The sequence below is a fragment of the Oryzias latipes genome, chromosome 6 (assembly GCF_002234675.1).
Source record: "Oryzias latipes chromosome 6, ASM223467v1".
NCBI lineage: Eukaryota > Metazoa > Chordata > Actinopteri > Beloniformes > Adrianichthyidae > Oryzias > Oryzias latipes.
The window spans coordinates 31,673,101-31,697,533 of NC_019864.2; the positions used below are offsets into that span (position 1 = coordinate 31,673,101).

The 24,433-nt window shown below is 44.8% G+C and overlaps 1 long non-coding RNA gene across 1 annotated transcript in view; it reads left to right on the forward strand.

Annotated features, from left to right (window-relative positions):
- The window catches only part of LOC110014239, a 5,310-nt gene extending 1,856 nt beyond the window's left edge, over window positions 1-3,454 (forward strand). Inside the window, exon 2 of the long non-coding RNA XR_002289360.2 lies at window positions 3,231-3,454. This is a non-coding gene — a long non-coding RNA (uncharacterized LOC110014239). The remainder of the gene's footprint in view (window positions 1-3,230) is intronic.
- Window positions 3,455-24,433: the final 20,979 nt, after the last annotated feature.

The following is a 24,433-nucleotide window of genomic DNA, read 5'->3' on the forward strand; positions in this document are numbered from 1 at the left end:
CACCCCATTGGAACAGAGTTTATTCATCGGAGAGGGTAGAACAATTCAACCCTCTGCACCACCACTTGGAACGCATCCTGAGGCCTCTTGGAAAGATTTAGCACTTGGGGAGAAGACGACCGACACGGAGAGGAGCTGAGGTTTTCCTTTTCACAGAGGTCAGAAATGTGCTTCCAGCATTCAAGCCACAGGGATGAAAAGCTATCAGAGCTTTGGAGAAATCTGCGGCTGCGCCGTGGAATTCTGCTCTCCCCGTTCTGCGTTGGAAACGCCTCAGGTTCCCCGGCGCAGAGGAAGCACTGCTGCATTGTTCGGGGCTGTCTGGCCTCTCGCTCATATGGCGGAGCTGCTCGGGACGCGGGCCAAACTCGTAGCATATGTTGGAAGGGAATGACAGGAGTTCAGCGAGTGTGTTATTGAAGAGAGCGCACACACAGACAACCACACACTGAGAAATGGCCTTTGTTTGAACGATATGTTTTTGGCAAGCATTCACACACATTCATGAATAATGAATGTGTGTGAATGTGTGTTCAAAAGTGCACAACCCCACTTCTCTGCTGCAGCCCCCCCCCCCCCCCCCCACACACACACAGACTGACACACAGGCCAATTTGTCTTGATTTGGTAATCAGGGAAAAGAAAGGTCACATTTCTCTGATAGGTTGATTAAATGGAGTCTAACTGCATCTTTTTGTGCCAACAGCATTTTTAAGTGTTTTGTTTGTCTGTGTGTACGTTTCCATCCCATAATGTTTCAGTCTCCTGCCAAAGACTAAAGCAGAGTCAGTGCGTTCAGTGAACATTAATATCTCAAACATCTGCGCGCGCCTGTGATTGGCTCTTGGCAGTCCCTCCAAAGCCAGCTGTGGACGCAGCGCCTCCATCAAGGCCGTGTTTGTGCCAGCCTTATCTGGAGACTGGCTTTTGTCCGCCATGCTGACTGCTGCTCTGGTATTTTTCTGTTTCCCATTTTTCTTGCCCTCCCCTCGTCCCTCCTCCGCTCCCTTCATCACCGATCTCAAGGATTTCCTTTTTTATTCGCTTGTTTTTCTGGGCTCTGCCTCTGGCTCCCTCTCCGTCTTTCTTCTTCTGTGGCCGCTTTCGATTCAGGATGTGCCAGTTTGGTTGGTGAGGATGGAGCTGCCAGAGCCTGGTTGGGTGTCGGAGCCGCAGGAACGCTGGTCTCTGCCTCTCCATGCGTCGGCATTGTGAGCGCAGGCTAATCGTTAGAGTGAGGCCTCAAAGAGGGAGGACAAAAGGTCACAGTAGGTCACTTTGGCGTCCAAACATGAAAGGAGCTCCGAGTTTCAATGAGGATTAACCAAAAATTCCATTGACTAAAACACTATGGGAGCTCCCAGAACCTTATACATGTGAATTCTCAGCGAGGAGAAAGTGCCTTCTCTCCTCTCCTTGGCTCCTCCATTCTCCTCTCCTTTCCTCAGATCTCCTCCTGTCCCCTCGGCACACATGCAATCACAAACACACAATGGACACATCATTCAGCAGGGAGTTAAATGAGTTCAGTGTCGGCAGTACTTACGGTCAAATCCTGCCCCTTGACCCTTTGGGTGCCTTTCAGTGAGTGTGTGCTCACAGGCGAGCGTGTGCGCGCGCGCGCACGTGTTTGTTTGTGAGCGCGTGTGAGGGAATTAAGCGTCTGTGTGGCCAAAGACAGATTAGGGTCTCCACAGCAGAGCCCATTTAGAGGTTAATATGTCAGGTAATGAACTTAATGTGCACGGCTGGGCGCTGTTTCCAGGTGGGCTCCTGGTTGAAGCCCACTCGATGCTGACTGGGAGGAGCTTCACGTCCCTGCGGAACCCCTCATAGACGACTATTAAAACTTCTGTTTCCATCGGATGGAAGTAGAGAATTGACCGATGGAGGAGTACGGAGCCTGGTGTCATGGTGCAGGGTGGCTCGAGAGCCGGTTGGACCCAGACGCAGAGGCGGAGGCATGAGGATCAGAGTCCGGAGGGTTTAATGAACAAAAAAACAAACAAAAAGCGCTGCAGAGCAGGAATTCAGGACAAAAACCAAACAAAACTCACTGTGGCGAGGAACATGGAACGTGACAGCATGACATGAACACCAAGACAAGGTTAATGGACCAACACAGGAGGAAGGCAGAGACAAGACTTAAATACAGACAGGGCAGACAAGACACAGGTGGACACGATCAGGGCTGATGGGGACCAAAGGAAGTAAAACACAAGAAAACAGACAAGACAGGAGACTTTCAAAATAAAACAGGAAACAGAAACTAGACAGAACAAGGACCAAAAACAAGACCACAAATTCAAATCATGACACCTGGCCTTTGGCCTCTGTGAACGTTCAGTTCGTACGCCTGTCGTGGCTACGAGTTCACACAGTTTCAGTGGTTGGTGCTCCCATTGGAGGCCATCGGCGGGATGCTGTCATGGGCAGCGCTTTGTGGCGGTAAGTCTTTATGTTGCCAACCTTCCAAAGAGATGTTTGTGGCAGCAGGAGATCCTTATTATCTTCTCTGTCAACAAACACGTTCCTCTGGTCATGGGCTGATCATGCAGAACCGAGTCCTATTCAGACGCTCTCCGAAGGCTTCTTTGTTTCCAGCACGTTTCTTTCATTTCTGGAGGATGCAAAGATGTTCTGCTTCTGTTGGCTGAAAGAGGCGCCACCTGACAGGAAGCTGCTTTGTGCCTCCGGCCAACAGAGGGCTCCAGGGAGCAGACTCACCGCGTTTCAGATACCAGAAGACACCATCGACCACAGTATTTGACTCCATGGATTAGAGCAGGACATAGGGGTCAGAGGATCTGCCCTCCAGTGGTTTGAATCCTATTTATCCCATAGGTACCACTTTGTTAATGTAAATGGACATTCCTCTCAGTGCACTCGAGTTAACTATGGAGTCCCACAGGGCTCAGTCTTAGGACCCCTCCTGTTAATAATCTACATGCTACCCCTAGGAAACATAATCAGGAAACACAGAATTAATTATCTTGTCATGGTACCTCCGGGGGTCCTAACCTCCCCCCTCCTTCTCTGCCCTGCCTTCCTGATTGGACCCAGCTCTGGACACTCACCTCATCTACTGCCAGCCTTCTTAAGGAGATCCAGTTCCAGCATTCATCCCCAGTTCCTTGCCCCCGTATGCTTCTTTGCCTGCTCTCTAGTTTTGTCACTTGCTCTGTATGTTCATACTCCATGCTGACAGCAATTCTCCGCCTCATCTACAGGACAAAAGCCCATGAGTGTCTACCTGGGTTCAACATCATCACGAGCAGTCTGATCACCATTAGTTCTCCAAAGCCTCCAAGCCACGTCACGACTTACCTCAAGCCCCAGTTTCTCTCCATGCCACGACCACAAATCCACGGCAGAATCATCACGCCGTCAGAGAAATCACATCAAGACTTCTCCACTGGTCCTCATCCAGAACAATAAATCCTCTTATTCTCCATCTTACTCTCCTGTGCTCTTTCCGGGTTCCAGCGTCTGGGTCTGCTCTGCCTAAGCTGATCATGACATTACCATTGTTATGCCGACGATACGCAGTTGTATTTATCCATGAAGCCTGACCAGAATGACCAGATAGAGAAACTGAACGCCTGCATCAGTGACATCAAGACCTGGATGACAATTAATGACCTCCTCTTGAACCCAGAAAAACTGAGGTCATTATACTTGGTCCTAAAAACCTCAGAGATACTCTGTCTGCTCAGATAGTCTCCCTGGATGGTGTAAGTATAGCCCCCAATTCCACAGTTAGAAACCTTGGGGTTTTATTTGACCTGGATTTATCATTTAAGGCTCACATATCTCAGGCGTGTAGAACTGCCTTTTTTCACCTGCGGAATATTGCTAAGATCAGAAATCTACTTTCTAAGAGTGATGCTGAAAAACTCATCCATGCATTTGTTACGTCGAGGCTGGATTACTGTAACTCCTTGTTAGCAGCGTGTCCCAAGAGTTCTTCTGAACAGAAGCTATTCGTAGCAGAATCACATGTTAGTGGGATTCCTCACATCTGTCTGCGTTCAACATTTCACTCCTTTTACCTGGAATATGGATTACTGAAAGGTTCTGTTGGACTTATGGGCTGCTGACAGTCAAAGCCTGTTTTCTTGAACATTTTCTTCTAAATCCGAATCAAACCTGGAAAACATTTGCTCAGTGTGTCCCGGGAGTCATGCGTCCTCGTGTGTCACTGCTTCATCTGCAGACTTTCCTGTGAGGCGGGAAGACAGAAAATACCAACAGTCACAGAGAAAACATACATTTCCCATCATTCTCCTGTCTGCTGGAGGACGTGTTCTGGGAAATGGGTTTTGTGAGGCTGGTAGTGGGGATTCAGTGGAGAAGAGCACGTTGATGCAGAAGCCTCCCTGCTGATGCATTATTAACATCAGAGGTCGATGTGTGCTCTTCAAAGCCTTTAACGGCAGCTGTAGGAGACCGAGCACGTCTGCAGATCGACGCCGATAGAAATGCGCTGCCCGAGATGCAGCAGTGGATAGGGGGGGTGCAGGAACAGTGATGGGGCATGAGAGACCGCTGGGAAGGAGAAGGAAACAGAAAGAACGTTTTAAATTAAGACGAAACAGAAGGAAACCAAAACGCAGAAGTCGACAATTTAATGGTCAAAATTTAAATATTTATCACGAAGTTTAGCTTAGCAAACAAATTATTTTCTTATTGCTGGTTGATGATGTTTTGTTTATTACTCATATACCTGAAGATCAACATTTCTATTCAGGTATGCTGTGCTGAATGTTGTTGAGTTGATCAACAAATCAAATCCATTGAACAAATTTGTGTCAGAAAGAAAATCTGACTTCTTCTGTAAACAAAAGAGATGAAATAATTTGTCCTTTTCTGGTGGATTATGAGTCAATTTGATCTTTATTACAGAAATAATCTTGGAGTCTAGTTGGACTTTCACCACGAACTACCACAACAGAAAAAGAAAGCATTTGATAAATATTTATATCATAATTATCTGATCAACGACGAGGAACCATCAGAAAAACAGCAGCTGTTCCAACAGACCAGAGAACTCACTGAAGGAAAGAGATGCACACACACACACACACACACACATATGGACACTAATGTACACACATGGACACACACACACACATGGACACAAGCACACACATGCACACACGTACACACACACGCATACATGCACAAACACACACACACACACACACACACACATGGACACATGTACACGCACACACACACACACACATGGACACACACACATGCACACACACATGGAAACACATGCACACACACATGCACACACATACACACATGCACACACACACGCACATGCACACACACACACACACGCACATGAACACACATGTATACGCACACACACACACACGCATGGACACACATGTACACACACACATGCACACACACATACACACATGCACACACACACACAGGCATATGCATATGCACACACACACACACACACACACACACACACACACATCTCCAGAAGGACAAACACTCTTTGTTTCTGCCATGCAAAGCTGCTGCAGTAGCAGAGAAAGCCTTTATTAGAGACATGGTGGTGTTTTCCTCTCCAGAATCTCATTAGAAACATCTCAGAAGGGGGGAGGAACTCATGACGCATCAGATTTCAGACAGCTGACCTATTTACTGCCGCGTCACCCATCTGCGCAGCCGGACGTCCCATCGTCTGCAAACACAGGTCAGAAGGGGCAGAAAGAGAAGAGCTCGTCTATATCCGGCACACCTGAAAACACACGTGCACGCCGTGCACCTCTTGTTGAGGTCGACCACACGGTTCACTGAGGATTCAAAGCCACACAGTAGGAGCAGGAATCGGACCAGCAGCCCCACGAAGGAACGGATCCATGAATTCAAACATGATGTCAACGTTTCTTGCTGGATTTCTGTATTCTCTTTATTTCACACTTAGCAACCAATCATTCCACATTCTAAACCACATTTCTGTTCCCCCCAAACCAAGCAAAGACCACCTGATGATGACCAGGAGGAGACGATGAAGACCATGGACCGCTCCTCTGTCATCCAGCTCCGTGATGGATGTTTGCCTCCGAGCCTGAAGCTCTCCGTCATCGTTTGACGTCAAAAAGCAATGTCGCGGACTTCCGGTGACGTCACGATGAGGGTAGCAGCTTAGAAACAAAGCTCCGTCGGAAAGTAAGAAAAAGTGACAGTTTCAAATATTGAAATAGCTATTAATCGCCTAACTTAAAGAAGCCCGAAATGAGCGTACTCCCGAAAACCTGATTAGCAACCAAACAAGGGGTTTCAAAAGAAAATGATGACTAAAAAAGAGTGACGGCATGCTCAGCTACTAGCATTAGCCCCGATGCCGCTAGCATTGAGAACGAGAAGCTAGCTACCATGTCTCTGCTGGAAGAAATGAAATAACTCCGGCAAGAAAACATTCAGGGTCACAATCACAGAAAAGAGAGTCTGAATCGCCTGGAGAAGGCAATGACGGACATAAAAGAACAGATGGCAGAGGATCGGAGAGTTGGAGGGACGAGTGAACTCCACAGAGGACAGAGGGGCCAAACACCACAGAGTGCTCCGGTATTTACTTCAACGTGAAAGGCAACACTCCGCCGAATGTGAAGAATTACAGAACCGGATGAGAAGGAATAACCTGCGTATTTATCAAATACCAGAGGGCAGTGAAGGTGGAAATATGGCGGTGTTTGTGAAAGACTTGTTGCCCAAAGTTTTGACGCTGCCGGCCGGCCTAGACATTAACATCGAGAGAGCACACCGCTCACTCCAGTCCAGACCAACGAGCTCAACTGCCCCCCCCCGCTCAATTCTTGTAAGGTTCTTGGATGCAGCGGTGAAGGTTGTGGTTCTGCAACAAGCATGGAGGCAAGGAAAAGTTACGTTTCAAGACAGAAGGATCTTTTTCGATCAGGATTACTCTCCAGAGCTGCAGAAGAAGAGATCCAAGGTGCACAGTGTTGTGAAGCAGCTGAAACAGAAGAACATTCAGGCCAAGTGTCTGTGTCCAGCACAGCTAAAAATCAAGTTGGACTCCGGAGAGAAAACCTTTGCCACTCTGATCAGCGCCTCTGACACCCTGGAGAAACTGGGGGTCCGGGTAATCGTTGGAGAACGGGAGTGCATAGAGGAGAAACTGGCAGAAGAATTGAGGATTAGCAGGAGGAGGAGTGAAAATGACACACTGTTCATGGCAGATCTGAAAGCCATGGTCGAGGAGGAAGAAATCTGAACAAGATAAACAATCATCTAAAAAACATTTACGGGTAAGAGAATAATAAGCAGAAGATGAGGAGAAAAGATTGAAGGTAACTACCTTGTTGAGAACATTTTTAGTTGTCACGAATCACTGGAAAGACTTTTGAATGAAAAAAAAAAAAAACGACGGGAGAGTTTTGTTCTATTTCGTTTTACATGAGTGAGTTACACTCACTAAGGCCTTTTTTACATGTTTGTGTAATATTGGTCTTTATTGCACAACAGGTGCTTTATGTCACAGGGAGTTTTAGTCACCGCTGCCTGTCCCAGTGTTATCGGGGGTCAGACCGGAAAAAAATGGAAGTTCTGGTTTTTGTTCAATGTTTTCTTTTTGTTGTTTTTGTTGTTCTCCCTGACTTACATAGTTAACCTAAATACATTCCACAAAAAAGAAAAAAGGAAAATTTTGTTTTATTTAAGTACAAGACATATTGATGCCAAGAAGAGACAGCAATCCATAAAACACCAGTTAAAAAAATGGGAGTGTGGAACGTAGTTACTTATAATGTAAAAGGTATTAACAACCCTTTTAAGAGGAAAAAAATTCTGGGGCAATTTAAGAAGTTGCACTGCGCTGTAGCGTTACTCCAAGAAACGCATCTCTCAGAAACAGAACACCTGAAGCTAAAAAGAGAATGGGTGGACCAAGTTTACTACAGTTTTTGTAGAAACCATAGAAAACGAGGGGTGGCCATCTTGTTTAACAGATCTGTGTATTTTAACTGTGAAAAAATATTTCAAGACAAAGAGGGGCGGTATATTATGGTGGTGGGAACTATTGAAGGACTTAAACTGAGCATTCTAAATGTTTATGCTCCTAATGAAGACTGCCCATCTTTCTTCAAAAAACTTGCACATCTGGTAGCTGATAAGGGGGAAGGCATTGTGATTATAGGTGGAGATCTAAATTGTGTTCTCAATAACAAACTAAATAAATTACCCATGTCTTCCGAGCCGCCAAATAGAATGTCTAAAAGTGTTTTAAATATGATAAAAGAACTTGGGTTGGTTGACAGTTGGCGCCATCTCCACCCAAATCATAAAGATTTCACTTTTATGTCACAAGTACATGGAAGTTATTCACGACTAGCTCACTTTCTCATAACCAAAACGGACATCCATAAAGTGAAAAGCTGTGCTACAGAACCTATTACTATCTCAGACCACAGCCCAGTAGTGATGACAGTGGATTTGGGGCAGGAACCATGTTTCAGATACTGGAGAATAAATGTTTCATTGTTGGCAGATATTTCAGTTAGAGAGGAAATACGGTCAGCTATAGCAGAATACTTTCACTTTAATGACAATGGAATGGTCTCTCCCTCAGTTCTATGGGATGCAGCAAAAGCTACGATACGGGGAAGATTAATCTCCATAGCATCCAAATTAAAGAGAGAGAGGCTTCAGAAACAAGTACAAATCGAAAATGAAATAAAAAAATTGGAGTTTGAACTCAAGCAACAGAGAAAACAAGTTACTCTTGACAAACTTAAAGAAAATAGAACGAAACTTGACGAGATATTAACATATAAGGCAGAAGGTAGCCTTAGATTTATAAATCAAAAATACTACGAATTTGGAAATAAAGCCAGTTGATTATTATCATTTCAGTTAAAAAAAACACAGGCAAGCCGCATAGTTCCGAAGTTTAAACAATCTAATACCAACATTGTAACTAACCCTAGAACTATATCAGAGACATTTGCAAAATATTATAAACAACTATATAAAAATCAAGTCTTAGAAGGAAAACAAGAGAAAATCAAGGAGTTTTTTGACAAAGTATCAATGACCAAATTAACACCAGAAGAGGCCTCTAGAATGATAGAACCTATTGGAGAAGAAGAAGTTAGAGCAACAATAGGCAAATTAAAACAGAACAAGTCACCTGGAACAGATGGGTTTGCGGGAGAATTCTGTAAAGTTTATGTTAATGAGCTGACTCCCATATTATGTAAACTCTTTAACTACGTTTTAGATTCTGCAAACCCTCCAGAGTCATGGTCTGAAGCAATTATCACGGTTTTACATAAGGAGGGAAAAGATCCACTACAGTGTTCGAGTTATCGCCCGATTAGCCTCTTTTGTGTGGATTATAAAATATTAACATCCATCCTAGCCACGAGGATCCAAAAGTACATTAAGAAACTTATAAATCCAGAATTATTGAGCCTTTGGCACAGGCAATTCGCCAAGATGACCAGATTGAGGGAATTGAAGACGGGGGAGGGATGATTCATAAAAAATCCCTTTTTGCGGATGATATATTACTGTTTTTGAAAAATCCTCAAACAACAATTTCAAGACTTATGCAATGTTTAAATAATTATGGTAATATTTCAGGATATAAGATCAACCAAAATAAATCAGAAGCAATGATGACATCTGAATTGTGGCCCACCCAACTTGATGAGGAGGTAACTTTCCATTGGTCCAACAGGGTTTCAGATATGTGGGAGTTATTTTAACACCCCAACCCACACAACTCTACGACGCTAATTATAAAAACCTGCTAAAACAAATAAAGAATGACCTGATCCGCTGGGAAATTTTACCTCTATCCCTACTGGGTAGAGTAGAAGCAGCGAGGATGAATGTGCTTCCTCGTCTTTTGTTTTTGTTTCAATCTCTTCCGGTAAATATTCCGGTGTCAACTTTCAACGTGTTAAACAAAATGATTACTCAATTTATATGGCAGCGAAAAAGACCCAGAATTAGATTAAAAACATTATTCTTGCCAAAAAATGAGGGAGGTTTGGCTCTACCAAACCTAAAATTGTACTATTGGGCAGCTCAGTTGACGGCGATCGTGGCCTGGATTAGAGAGGATGAGGAAGTAAAATGGTTTAAAGTGGAACAAGGTGAAACTAAAGGGGTGCGGCTGTCTACTCTTCCATTTACTGATCTAAAATCTGTCAACAAAATCAAAATTGGAAACAATTGGATCAAGCATACTTTAAAGATATGGACGGTAGTAAAAAAATGCTACTTGACAATTTCCAGAGCAATGCCTATTGTCGGTGATATAGACTTTCCTTCTTCAATGTGGGATCCCACCTTTAAGACATGGGCCACTAAAGGCCTTATAACTCTTAACCAGCTGTTCGATGGAACAGAACTTAAGTCCTTTTCACAGCTTCAAAGACAATTTGGTCTTCTACCGAATGATTTTTATAAATATCTACAAATCAGGCATTACATCATGAAGCACAAAGAGCGAGACAGAATCAATAAAACCCCAAACTGCATAGAACAATATTTTACTAAAATCGCAGAAAAAAACTTTCCGACGCATAAACATGTTTCCAACTTGTATAAGAGACTCAACTGCCACCGGACAGCATACATATAATATCAGAGAAAAATGGGAATTGGAATCTAACTGCATAATAGAAGATGAACAATGGGATAAACTGTGTGAGGACAGCCATGTAGGAACCAATAGCCAACTATGGAAAGAGTTTGACTGGAAAATCAAGATGCGTTTTTTTCACACACCCCTGTTGATTTCTAATTTTGCCAAAGGCTCCTCCACAGCCGTATGTTGGAGGCAATGTGGAAAAATTGGTGATCATACACATATTTTCTTTGATTGCCCAGTTATCTGGGAATTTTGGAAAGATATTAAGAGGGAGATTGAAACTATTGTAAATCATGACGTTCCTTTAAGTACTCTGTCGTATCTGCTTGGTGTATTTCCAAAAGACTTTGATGCTGATCAAAAATATATAATGCGCATTTTATTACTGGTCGCAAATAAAACCATTACCACAGGTAATTGGAAAAATGTAACATCACCTTCTGTAACTGAATGGAAACAAAGAATAAAAGACGTTTATTTGATGGAAAAAATGACAGCATTGCTACAACTAAAATCAGATATCTTTGAACGTCGATGGCACGCGGTTAAAATCTATTTGGGGTAGTGACTGTTCCTGGTACCTTTGATTGTGGTTGTATGAATATCTGTTTAACTGAACTGCTTGTCACATCTTGCATCAATGTTTTTTTAAATTATAATTTTTATGTTTTACCTGCTTTACACTGTACTGAATGTGGACTTAAGGTCAAACTTGTTTCAGAGAGTTGTTATGTTTGTTTTGTGATGAGAAAACAAAAATAAAAGAGTTCAAAAAAAAAGAAGCAATGTCGCTTAAAGCAGCAAAGGCACTGAGCCAAAGTCTCCTACAGGTCCAGAATGCGTTTCCATGGTGACGACACAGCTGTGGTTCACTTCTGGACTTTTAAACACAAACTCATCAGCTTTTATACGAAATCCTTTTTTAAGAAGAAGGTCCAATTTCCACTGACGGAGCAATGGAGAAAAAGATGCTTCAGTCCATGAAACGGCGGTCTGCAGTGTTCTCAGACTCCAAGGCATGGGGGGGGGGTCCTAATCAGGGCCACCATGACCTTATAGACTGGGATTTGAACCCCAGAACAACTGGCTGCTCGACCTACTGAGTGTTTTAGTGGTCAGTCCTTTAAAAGAACTTTATTGGTTGTTGCTGTGACCGACAGGAACGATGTGTTCAGGGGAATCGGAACATTCTGGCTTCTTTCACGGCAATAAGTCACATGGTTCTGTCAGAACTCACCTGAGGAATCGTGACACCTGTAGCTGAGGTCACACGCGGCCCGGCGCAGCACAGCCTCCCGTTTCTCTGATGGCTTCCATCAGGGGGGGCACACTGGCGTTTCAGAAGCCGTCCCTCTGGGAGAGCGTCCCACTCACAAACACACCATGAATCCATTACATGAGATCACAGGGCGATATTCCGGGGACACCCTGACCTGGAAATGCAAAGGGGAGGGGCGATAATGATGTGTCCTGTGCTACACAAACACACATAACACCAACATACACATCAACACACACAAACACCAAAACACACACATCAACACACACACACACACACACACACAAACACAAACACACACAAGTACACTCGATGTTGTTGCCCCCTTGAAACCTAAGTTCGTCAGACAAAACCGAGTAGCACCGTGGTTTAACGCTGAAACTCGTTCTCTTAAACGAGAAACCCGTAAGTTGGAAAGGGAATGGCGCCGCTCCGGTTCAGAGCAGTCTCTGGATATCTGGAAACATAGCCTATTAAATTATAAAAAAGCTCTGCGTGGAGCTAGAAGCCAGTACTATTCAACCTTAATATCAGAGAATGGAAATAATCCAAGATTTCTTTTTAGCACTATTGCTAGATTAACTCGCAGTCAGAGCTCAGTAGAACCACATGTTCCTGTTTCTCTCAGCTCTGATGATTTTCTTACATTTTTCCATAGTAAAATCTCAAATATTAGACATAAGTTAAATCAAGTTATTCCTACTATCAGCCCAGAACAGGCTGAAGCGGTAGAAATGGAGGCATCCATAGAAACCTCTGTAACATTAGACTGCTTCTCTGCTGTGGATCAAGCGGAAATAACATCAATTATTACGTCCTCCAAATCCTCAACGTGTCTGTTAGACCCAATTCCCACTAGACTTTTTAAAGAAACTTTTCCCCTAATTAATGATCCCATATTAACAATGATAAATACCTCTCTGGAAACGGGTTACGTGCCACAGTCTTTTAAATATGCAGTTGTTAAACCTCTTCTGAAAAAGCCCAGTTTGGATCCTAGCATCTTGGTCAACTATAGACCGATATCTCTTTCCCTCCGTGCCTCCCTGCTCTCTGGCTTTGGGGGCCTTGCGGCGGCCCTGCTGGCCCTGGCCTGGGTGGCGGGCTTGGTCGCCCGGGCGGCGGTTGTTCCCTGCCGGTTCCCGTGTGGTGTTGGGGGGAATCCGGCTGCCGCTGCTGGTGCGGTGGGGGTCTTGGGGTGGGGATGGCTGGGCACTCTCCCTCCTTCTTTTCACGTTCCACCATCCATTTTAGAAGAACATAAACACTCACCTGAGCACAGGTGTCAGCTCAACAGACTGAATGACTGAAATATTTCACACTAGTTGGTTTTAAGGCATAAGTATGCGTGTGAACACTATCTGTTTTGTGTACATGTCGACAGGTGGACATTTTTGCAACTAACAGGTGTGTTTATAACATTTGAGTGTGTGTGTGGACAGGCTCCGCCCTTTTTTTTTGTTTTTTTTTTACATTTGAACCTTACCATAATGATTAACAACCAGTAAACTTGTTGCTTTATGCTGCTTCATGGTCTTATCCCCCTTCCCCTCCTATTATCACCCCCTACCCCCCCTCTCTCTAACGTCCCTCTTTCTTCTTCCCCTCTTTCCTTTTCCGTCCGGTCCAACACCAAAGATTTTCAATCATGGTTGACATTAATAAAGTTTGGCCTCAATTACAAAAGGGGTTTATTCAGACATACCTTTGGTTTGTCTGAAGATTAATAACCCCTCTTGTTAAAGTAAAATATGTCCAACACAAGAGGCCCTCAGCTCTCATCTGTCTGCCTAGCTGTTGGACAGGACAAGTTAAAAAAAAAAAAAAAAAAAAAAAACTATAGACCGATATCAAACCTGCCCTTTATTTCTAAAATCCTAGAAAGAGTTGTAGTTAAGCAGCTTTACTGCCACCTACAGGACAACAGCCACTTTGAAGACTTTCAGTCGGGGTTTAGACCTCACCACAGTACGGAAACTGCACCAGTTAGAGTCTCTAATGACTTGTTATTGGCCTCAGAAAAGGGACTACTTTCTATTCTGGTCCTGTTGGACCTCAGTGCAGCCTTTGACACTATCGACCACGGTTTTTACTCCATAGATTAGAGCAGGACATAGGAATCAGAGGATCTGCTCTCCAGTGGTTTAAATCCTATCTGTCCCATAGGTATCAGTTCGTTAATGTAAATGGCCATTCCTCTCAGTGCACTCGAGTCAACTATGGAGTCCCACAGGGCTCAGTCTTGGGACCAGGATTTATCATTTAAGGCTCACATATCTCAGGCGTGTAGAACTGCCTTTTTTCACCTGCGGAATATTGCTAAGATCAGAAATATACTTTCTAAGAGTGATGCTTAAAAACTCATCCATGCATTTGTTACGTCGAGGCTGGATTACTGTAACTCCTTGTTAGCAGCGTGTCCTAAGAGTTCCTTAAGAAGTCTCCAGCTTGTTCAGAACGCAGCTGCTAGATTGTTAGCAGGAACTAGCAGAAGAGATCACATCACTCCTGTGTTGGTTTCACTTCACTGGATCCCAGTTGATTCTAGAATCAAGTTCAAGATCCTCCTGTTAACCTATAAGGCCTTACATGGAATGGCCCCGTCCTATATTAAGGACCTCATAGTCCCTTACCATCCAATCAGAACACTTCGCTCGCAAAATGCAGGACTGCTTGTGGTTCCTAGAATTAGTAAAAGTACGGTTGGAGGTAGAGCGTTTAGCCACCAAGCCCCTGTCTTATGGAATAAACTCCCAGCTCATGGAAGAGAGGCCGACTCAGTTTCTACATTCAAAGTTAGACTGAAAACATTCCTCTGTGGACAGGCTTATTGTCAGACTAGTTAGTATTCAGAGATTATTTAACTTAATGTTAATTTGTTTAAATTAAACTTAATAATAACTATTTCTTTTAAAAGGCTGCTAGAAGTTGAAGCTGGGGTAACTATGGTGCTCTGGGGTTCTGTCCTCTTTTCTCTACTTCTACCCTTCCTCTCCTCCATTCCTGATCATTATTCATCATTTAGTTCTCCATGCCTCTGTTTGGTGCAGTGATTCATGTATTGTCCCTCTTTCCCTCTTTCCCCTCCTGGGGAGTGGGAGTGCTTCCAGACTCCAGTTGGCTCATCCGTGCTCCTGTTCCTGACCGTTTACCTCGTCTCTGCTCCTGCTCCTACACCTGGCTGTGGTTCCTGTCTCCGGCTCGACTCGCGCCTTTGACTGTCCCCCCAACTCCATCTGGATGAAGCTCGTCTGCTGGACTTTTATATATGTAGTTGTAGATTTAGATAAGTTAATTCTTCTCTAAGAGTTCTGGTAAATCGCCTGTCCGTCCTGGGGGAGGATCCCTCCTTCATGTGGAAACCCCTGAGGTTTCTCAGTTTTTTCCGGAATCCGTTTTTTTAGGAGTTTTTCTTTACCGTGAAGGGGGGTCTAAGGGCAGGGATGCCAGTATAGCTTAGTCAGTTTGTTAGTTCATTTTAGTATTTTCCTATTGAACTCTTTGTATTCATAATCCTTTTGAGTTCATGTTTTACTTCGAAGCCCATCGAGACGACTGTTGTTGGGATTTTGGGCTATACAAATAAAATTGAATTGAACCAACACACACAAACACGTCAGAGTTGAATGTAACTTCCAGTCCGTCAGACGCTCTCCTTGGCTCAGAGTTCCTGGTTCAAACACGGACTGGGCCGTGTTCCAATGAAACTTCTCATTTCCTGCTTTGGCCTCCTCGGCTTTCGGCTGCTCCGTTCTTTCGTTGGGCTTAAGCCTCCAAAGTGAACACAGAGTGAGGAGAAACCTGGAAAAGAAAAACACCTCAACGTTAGAAAAGGGAAATAACAGCTAAGTATGCCTGGGGGGGGGGGTCCTCAGACTGGATAAGAGAACCTGACTGAGTGTGTGTGTGAACCCCCCCACCCCCCCTCCATAGGCTTACGGCTCCAACCAAATAGTCAATTCAGTCGCCATTGATTCACAACACGAGCGCCGCCATGTTGGAGCCAGATTTGTCGTCAGCAAGCAGTGATTGGTCTGAGTCTACGTTTCTATGGCAACCACTCACACCAATCAGTAGTGAGCTCATAGGAAGGCCACGCCCCTACCACTTGAAAGCAGGCTGCATGTAACAACGTATTGAACGTGGGGCCCAGCAGGCTCCACCTACTTTTATTGAGGCATCTGATTGGTCAGTTTATAACTTGAGCTACAGAAAAAAAGAGGATTAAATTAAATCCATTAAATTTGATTTCTACAGCCCAATATTAAAACAACAATGGGCTCTAAGAAGATGTTAAAAAGTTCAAATCCAGAACGTTTTTTCTGACCAATAGAGTAACAGATGTTTATTTCTCTATAGACGTCTATGGCTTCTCCAGGTCTCATCTACAGTCAATGCTTCAAACTGAGGCCAGGATTCACGGTGAGACCTGTGACTGCTGAACGGATCTTTTTCATAAAAATCTGGTTTGGCTCTGAGAAACAGATCAATTCCTCTTCGGGGGGTGGAGGAGACGTGGAGGGGGGGGCCTGCTTCAGCTGATGCCTGACCCACGATGCGGGTGTTTACAGCAGGGAGGGGCTGGGGGTCATGCAATGACAGTCATCTAACCCTCCACAGAAACACAAAGATGTTTCCTTGGTTTTCATGTTCCAGAGTGGATGAATGCACATTTTCTGGACGTTCCCACAACGCGGCGCGGCGCGGCGCTCACTCTTATCCCGGCTTGTATCAGCAGAGAAAGCCCATGTCTTCCTCCTGTCTTGTTCCCACATATCCAGTTCAATCCAGTTGTGTTTTGAAAGGGTGGTTTGATTCGCTGTTATTGCTTGCTTTCGCAGGAGCTCTCCTCCCAGCCTTTGAAGCGGCGAAGAGCTGCCCAAAGCTCAGCGATCCCTGCTGTAAGCTCCACTCTGGGCGAGACCTCACTCCGCTCCACCAACGGGACTTTTCGCCCTCTCCCGCACCATCCACATTCTTCCTTCGCTGGAACAAATTTATGTCAGCTCAACAGATTTGCAGGGCACTTTGGAGGTGCAGATGAGGCTGCTGGTCTGTGGAAGCTGACCTGAGGGTGTTTGTTCTAGCTGAGGCCTTTGAAAACAAACAAGAGGACAGAGGGGCTTAGTCTTGTGAAGTGGTGAGATCTCAGGGGCAGAGGAAAACAGCAATTACCCAAGGCGTTGTGGACACTAGGACCTGAATGAGAGCCGTTCAATGGTGGGACTCTCTGAATAAATAAGCAGAGCGGGGGCACTATCTGGGTGCTGCAGACTTGGATGAAAGGGAGTTACAGAAAAGCGTAAATAAACTTTCTCTGCCTTCGCTCTGACCTTTTCTGTCCGACTGCTACTGCTGGGTTGGAGGGGTTTGGTTTCCGCCGGCTCAGATACGGCGCTGGACTCAGTTTTCACGCCATAATTAAGGCTTTGTTTGGACCCTTTATGAGGCCGCCACGGATTCTCCCAAAGCTGCAGAGGTTGATAAGACTGCACAGCTGCTGGGGGGGGGGCAGACCTGTTCCTTCTGCGGCCGCTTCATTCCTCTGCTCTTTCGAGGATTTGGCACTGGAGCTGATGCAGCTTCCAGTCCAACCTGTGGGGCTTCAGCCGGCTTTGCCAGTCTGTCCAGAACCAGAGGCCATCTGAAAACTCCCTGCTGACATGTGCGGAACTCAGGATAAACACCCAGCATTCCTTTGGGTTCACGCTAAATCCTGAAGTTCGGAGCGAAAACCCAGAGAGCTGCTCTTCCCTCCGACCTGAGCGGCCAAACACAGCCTGGGGGGGGAGCCGGAGCCTGTGAACATCTCCACGGATTTCTGCTTGTTGGGGCCTCTCTGCTAGGATTTCAAACAGCAATTGCACCCCCTCTCCCCCCCTCCTACGTGTTGTCTGAAGGTCAACCAACAATGGTTTCTAGGAATTGGAGGATATCAGTGAGGGCCAATTGGCTCTGCACGGTGGAGGAGCCCGGTCCTGTCAGCTGTCAGCTGCTATAGCGCCGTGGCTCACTGGGTCACCGTGAATCGCTAATGACCCCAACAAATACATAATCCATCCCCGCATTGTCCCTCTGCCATTGATTCCGGTTTCCCAGTTCGTGCCACCGCATGGGCAGCTGATAGGGATGTTTATGAGCAATTACCAACAATTACGGTTGTCAAGTTTGCTCCGTTTGCACGAGGATTCTTTATTTCCGTGTGTTTGTGGAAGCAGCCAAGCATGACGGGCCTTTGTCACAGCATTTTTGGCTGTTGCCCTCACACACAGTGACCAAAGCAAATGAAGAAAGGCATGCAACCCCCCCAGGTCCGTGCGTGAGTCTGTTTTTTTGTGCCCCTCTGCCAAAGCCAGAGACCAGGAGGATCCGAACCGGTCGCTTTGTGTTTGCTTGTTTGTTTGTTTTCCAACAAAATGATTGCAAAGGTATGAAGTCACTTCATGGAAGACGTGAGCGTCCACCGCCATCCTCCTCTGATCTGTGTCCAAAGCCATTCCAGTCAAAATCCAAAAACCAGGACATAGTTTCTGCAGAGTGGCAGAACTTCATCAGACGTTGTGGGCAGGACTGTTGGTGTAGAGCAACCCCCACCCCACTTCCCATCTCCCTTGATGGGAGCTTGTGACCCCGCCCATGTCACAAACAAAGTTGTTTTTATGTTTGTCCTCCATCATCAGGAAAATGCTGCAAGATCTTGTGAAAAACACCAGAAACACCGTTTTCATCAGAGCGAGTCGGTAACCGGGTTGGTAACCGGGTCGGTAACCGGGTCGGTAACCGGGTCGGTAGCCTGGTTACTGACCCGGTTACCAACCCAGGTGGTTGTTTAGTTTAAGCATCTTCACTGCAAAGGCTCAGTTTTAAATATGAGGGAGGCTGTGGAACAAGGGGTGAGCGGTCAACCTCTGATCAAGAGGCTACAGGTTCAATTCCTGCTTTGCTTGGCCAAGTGCTGAAGTGTCCTTGGGCAGGACACCAACCCCCACATTGCCCCCCTGTTATTTAGCATCAAACTGAAGTGTTTCCCAAACACGAGCCTTCATACCTGCAGAGGAACATTATGATGCAGATGTGTCACACACCTGGTTTCCCATGATTCCTCAGTGCTTTGGAATTAAGTGCTTTTACTTTCACAGTGTAGCAGCCGGGCGTCAGGGGCAAGGCTCCTCCCCCACGGCGTCAGAGGAGGGGCTGGCACAGACCTCCTCTGGCCCCATCCTCAGTTTCCTTCAATATTTCATAAGCGCCCTTCCTCTTGATCTGGAGGCCCCGGGGCCTTCTCCCACGTCCAGCATCAATATTTTATTCATCCGCTGCCAACAGCTGTCACTTATCTTTCAACCGGAAATAAATGAGGCTTCAAAAAAACTCTTTTCATACTTTTCCCAAACCGTTCGTCCTGATCATTCATTTCCACTGTGCTTCCTGCAGCTTTAGCTTCTGGGGTATCTGCAAATGGAACAAAGGGATCGGGTTGATGTTTGCCCTGGACCGGCTGTGGTCTCGTGACCGGTAGGTCTGACCAGCGCAGGTCCATGGAGGAAATGACCTCAAGCTCAGATCTACTGGAAGCTCCTTCTCATGAAAGCTGGAAGACCAGCAGTCTTCAGAAGGTGAAGCTGATGATGCCATGCCTCTTCATCTCCAATCACATGCAAGCGTCACAGGAACACGTCAACATGAAGTTGACGTGTTCCATCAGTAAGAAAAGATGATTACTGTACTGCTCTTTCCTACATGTATGTCAAATAGTGCTGTATGCGATGGAAATATCAATTTCCATGCGGGAACCTCCCAAAGGGATAAATAAAGTTGTCTATTCTATTCTATTCTATTCTATTCTATTCTATTCTATTCTATTCTATTCTATTCTATTCTATTCTATTCTATTCTAAAAGCTGCATCACACCCAGTTCAGAACCTTTCTGTCCCATCCGGAAAGCAGCCCAGAACCACGTTCACCAGAAGGGAGACGGCTTCCTGAAAGAGCAAGAGAGCATTTTATTTATGTTGCATTTATAATAAATGTAATTTAATGGTTTTGGCAGAAAGCTTTATAACATCTGATCTGCAGTAAATGTCAGCGCGCATATTTCATTTCATGTAAAAACAGTTTCCACCAGCATCTGCCTAATTACTCCACAGATTTTTACAAGCTTTCATAAACATGTCTGCACTTCCGACAGCTCCATCTATTCTGCAACGCGTCGATCTTTGGGCAATGAAGACTTTTGGGTAAACCCGGAAAACACACACGATCCAATCCCAGGAGTTCACCTGGAAAGGAAAAGAAATCCCAGATAAAAAAGATTTTTTCATTTTAGAAGAAGATTCCATCAATGATTGCAGAGTTTACCAAGAAAAATGAAAACAAACTTCACACACACGCGCAAACAGACACACACACTCATCAACACACACACGCAAACACATCAACACACGCAAACACATCAACACACACACACGCAAACACACAAATACACACACAGACACACACATATGTAAACAAACACACGCAAACACACAAACACACACACACACACACAAACAAACACTAATATTGTGCAAAAAAACATTCTGTAAGTTACATATATTACATAAAACTGAAACACTCCACAACCACAGTAGAATAAGGAGATAATATATGGATGTAAACAATACATCCATCCATCCATTCATCCATCCATCCATCCATCCATCCATCCATCCATCCATCCATCCATCCATCCATCCATCCATCCATCCATCCATCCATCCATCCATCCATCCATCCATCCATCCATCCATCCATCCATCCATCCATCCATCCATCCATTCATTCATTCATTCATTCATTCATTCATTCATTCATTCATTCATTCATCCATCCATCCATCCATCCATCCATCCATCCATCCATCCATCCATCCATCCATCCATCCATCCATCCATCCATTTATTAATTGATTCATCCGTCCATCCATCCGTCCATCCATCATCCATCCATTCATCCATCCATCCATCCATCCATCCATCCATCCATTCATCCATCCATCCATCCATCCATCCATCCATCCATTCATCCGTCCGTCCATCCATCCATCCATCCATCCATCCATCCATCCATCCATCCATCCATCCATCCATCCATCATCCATCCATCCATCCATCCATCCATCCATCCATCCATCCATTCATTCATTCATTCATTCATTCATTCATTCATTCATCCATTCATCCATCCATCCATCCATTAATTGATTCATCCGTCCATCCATCCGTCCATCCATCATCCATCCATTCATCTATCCATCCATCCATCCATTCATCCATCATCCATCCATCCATTGATTAATCGATCCATCCATCCATCCATCCATCCATCCGTCCATCCATCCATTGATTAATCGATCCATCCATCCATCCATCCATTCATCTATCCGTCCATCCATCCATCCATCCATCTTTTAATTGATCCATCCATCCATCCATTCATCCATCCATCCATTCATCCATCCATCCATCCATCCATCCATTTATTAATTGATTCATCCGTCCATCCATCCGTCCATCCATCATCCATCCATTCATCTATCCATCCATCCATCCTTTCATCCATCATCCATCCATCCATTGATTAATCGATCGATCCATCCATCCATCCATCCATCCGTCCATCCATCCATTGATTAATCGATCCATCCATCCATCCATTCATCTATCCGTCCATCCATCCATCCATCTTTTAATTGATCCATTCATCCATCCATCCATCCGTCCATTCATCAATCTTTCAATCTTTTCATCCATCCATCCATTGATTAATCGATCCATCCATCCATCAGTCCATTCATCCATCCATCCATGTGTCCATCCATGAATCTATCCATTGATTAATTGATCCATCCGTCCATCCATCCATTCATCCATCATCCATCCGTCCATCAATCCATCCATCCATCCATTCATCTATCCGTCCATCCATCCATCCATCCATTGATTAATTGATCCATCCGTCCATCCATCCATTCATCCATCATCCATCCATTCATCTATCCATCCATCCATCCATTCATCTATCATCCATCCATCCATTGATTAATCGATCCATCCATCCATTCATCCATCCATCCATCCATCCATCCATTGATTAATCGATCGATCCATCCATCCATTCATCTATCTGTCCATCCATCCATTGATTAATCGATCGATCCATCCATCCATTCATCTATCCGTCCATTCATCCATCCATCCATCCATTGATTAATTGATCCATCCGTCCATCCATCCATTCATCCATCATCCATCCATTCATCTATCCATCCATCCATCCATTCATCTATCATCCATCCATCCATTGATTAATCGATCCATCCATCCATTCATCCATCCATCCATCCATCCATCCATTGATTAATCGATCGATCCATCCATCCATTCATCTATCTGTCCATCCATCCATTGATTAATCGATCGATCCATCCATCCATCATCCATCTGTCCATCCATCCATTGATTAATCGATCGATCCATCCATCCATTCATCTATCCGTCCATTCATCCATCCATTCATCCATCCATCCATCCATCCATCCATCCATTCATCATCCATCCATACATCCATCCATTGATTAATCGATCCATCCATCCATCCGTCCATTCATCCATCCATCCATGTATCCATTCATCCATCATCCATCTGTCCATCCATCCATCCATTCATCTATCTATCCATCCATCCATCCATTCATCCATCCATCCATCCATCCATCCATCCGTCCATCCATCCATCCATCCATCCATCCATCCATTGATTAATCGATCCATCCATCCATCCGTCCATTCATCCATCCATCCATGTATCCATCCATCCATTCATCCATCATCTGTCCATCCATCCATCCATCCATTCATCTATCCATCCATCCATTCATCTATCCATCTATCCATCCATCCAATCATCCATCCATCCATCCATCCATTCATCCATCCGTCCATCCATCATCCATCCATCCATCCATCCATTGATTAATCGATCCATCCATCCATCCGTCCATTCATCCATCTATCCATGTATCCATCCATCCATTCATCCATCATCCATCTGTCCATCCATCCATCCATCCATTCATCCATCATCCATCTGTCCATCCATCCATCCATCCATTCATCTATCCATCCATCCATCCATTTATCTATTCATCTATCCGTCAATCCATCCATTCATCCATCATCCATCCATTCATCTATCCATCCATCCATCCATTCATCCATCATCCATCCATCCATTAATCGATCCATCCATCCATCCATTCATCCATCCATCCATCCATCGTTTAATTGATCCATCCATCCATCCATTCATCCATCCATCCATCCATCCATCCATCCGTCCATTCATCAATCCTTCAATCTTTTCATCCATCCATCAATTGATTAATCGATCCATCCATCTATCCGTCCATTCATCCATCCATCCATGTATCCATCCATGCATCCATCCATCCATTCATCCATCATCCATCCGTCCATCAATCCATCCATTCATCCATCCATCCATCCATCGTTTAATTGATCCATCCATCCATCCATTCATCCATCCATCCATCCATCCATCCATCCGTCCATTCATCAATCCTTCAATCTTTTCATCCATCCATCAATTGATTAATCGATCCATCCATCTATCCGTCCATTCATCCATCCATCCATGTATCCATCCATGCATCCATCCATCCATTCATCCATCATCCATCCGTCCATCAATCCATCCATCCATCCATCCATCCATCCATCCATTCATCTATCCGTCCATCCATCCATCCATCCATCCATTGATTAATTGATCCATCCATCCATCCATTGATTAATCGATCCATCCATCCATCCATCCATCCATCCATACATCGTTTAATTGATCCATCCATCCATCCATTGATTAATCGATCCATCCATCCATCCATCCATTCATCCATCCATCCATCCGTCCATGTATCCATCCATCCATTCATCCATCCATCCATCCGTCCATTCATCAATCCTTCAATCTCTTCATCCATTGATTAATCGATCCATCCATCCATCCATCATCCATCCATGTATCCATCCATCCATCCATCATCCATCCATGTATCCATCCATCCATCCATCCATCCATTCATCCATCCGTCCATTCATCCATCCATCCATCCGTCCATTCATCCATCCATCCATCCATCCATCCATCCATTCATCCATCCATCCGTCCATCCATGAATCCATCCATTCATTCATCCATCCATTCATCCATCCATCCATCCTACCATCCATGAATCCATCCATTCATTTATCCATCCGTCCATCCATCCATCCATGAATCCATCCATTCATTCATCCATCCGTTTGCTTGTTGTTGGACACTAACTAGCCTTAAAAGTAGGTCAAGCAGAGCAGAACTGGCTGCGTGGAGATGCTTGGACAAACTTAATCCACTTGGTGTCCACACGGCTTAAGTCTTCAGGGGAGGGGGGTCTTAT